We start from the raw sequence: 1,885 nt of genomic DNA, 5'->3' as shown, positions 1-1,885 counted from the left end.
CATCAAGAGTGCGGCCAGACTGCTAGTATTTCCATATTAGGGTTTTCCAACTCCCACTTGTAATAGAAGTAAAACCCTACGAATTTCCTAGGTTTACTAGTGCAACAATGACTTTTAAAGCCTCTAAATAAACGTCTTAGTCTCTTGGAATAAGTTTGGAGGAAAGAGGCACAAGCTCTGGAAAGGAACTGAAAGCTAAATCAAGAGTTCGGGTTTTTTCTCTTCCACCTTTTATCTTTATTATGTAGTTTATATTTTATTTAGGTCTAGATTGAAGCCCTAGTTATGTTTAATTAATATTTCCATATTGGCGCCTTTGTGATGATATTGTTGTACTATTTAACTTGATTAATACCTGCTTTCATGAATTTCTCATTTTGTGTGCCTAATCAATATATGCATGTGGTATGCACTAGTTAGTTAAATCAATTTGGATGGCCGAGTCCTGGGTTTAATAAAAGTAACAAAAGAAATCCACACCGGGTTCTTGGGTTAATCAACATGGGGAACCGGGAGTATACGCTCATGCCCTAGGCCTCATGTGTTTGTCGATTTCCATAGAATTATGCTTTCTTAAAGAACAACTTAGTATACACCATGCTAAATCCTTTAAGAAAGAAAAGAGTTAGAGTATACGCCCATGCCTAACTCGTTGCTTGGGGAAATCTATAGTTTAAGGAGTATATGCCCATGCCCTTAGGTTGACAAACATTAGATATGCATAACATGATCAAAGCATTGGCATATTGTTATATTAGCTGAATATAATTAGTGGTGGATATCAAAGCCCTACTTTTTATTATTATCACTTAAACAATCAATCTTTATTTTACTTAAGGAATTAATTTGGGGAAAAGACAGTTTACCCCCCTGAAGTTTTAAGAGTTTTTCAATTTTAACCTCAAAGTTCAAAAATTGGCAATCTACCCCCCTGAAGTTTCAAAAATTGGTAATTTAAACCCTCCGTTTCATTTTTCCATCAAAATAAATGAAAATCTATGAAATTACATCATTACCCTTAGGCTTTTTTAAAAAAATTTCCATCCAATTTAACGGAAAAATTAAACGGAAGGTTTAAATTGCCAGTTTTTGAAACTTAAGGGGGTAGATTGCCAATTTTTGAACTTTGGGGTTAAAATTGAAAAACCCCTAAAACTTCAGGGGGTAAACTGCATTTTCCCCAATTAATTTTTAAGCAAAATTTTCCAATCCTCATGTAAATGATCCTGTACTTGCACCATATACTATCATGTTGACCTTGTGCACTTGCAGGTATAACGTAGAATTATTTGCCTATTAATTTAGGTAGATATTTGGACGACAGCTGACTATGGCGCCTCTCCGTTCATCATCAAACCGAAGCATAATCTAGCCTGACCTGCCTTTCATCCTACGATGATAAGGTGGCCTTCCACATAGCAGGGTAAGAACCCGCGCCATCCGAGCCAAAGCCTTCTCCGTCACCCATAAGGAAAAGAAACTCAAGCTATAGGGCTCGAGGAATGCAGGGATAAGAATGGCATATCAACAAGTGGGTCACTGACAATCGAAGGCGATCAACTACAGGTTCAATAAATGGCAATAACAAATCCAAGTACTTGAGCACTGGACTGTTAGGGTGAACGAATGGTTCTCAAGAAGGAAGAGAAGGGGATCGATTAGTTGAAACCCTAAAAAACACTACCCGAAGAAAGAAATACTGGAAAGAAAAATCAGAATTAAAGCAAGCCAGTTGAGAGGTTTGAAAAGTTGTAGAGCTTCGTGCACGATAATAGGCGTTTTAGGATAATCGGAGGACGAAAGGAAAAATGAACAGCAACTTCTTTTTATAGCAAGTCTGAAAGACTGAAGAGTCTGAGAAGCTGAAGAGTCTGAGAAGCTGGAG

Source organism: Corylus avellana, chromosome ca5, assembly GCF_901000735.1.
Source record: "Corylus avellana chromosome ca5, CavTom2PMs-1.0".
Classification (NCBI taxonomy): domain Eukaryota; kingdom Viridiplantae; phylum Streptophyta; class Magnoliopsida; order Fagales; family Betulaceae; genus Corylus; species Corylus avellana.
The sequence above is the reverse complement of the archived record's forward strand: the minus strand, read 5'-3'. Positions refer to the sequence as shown.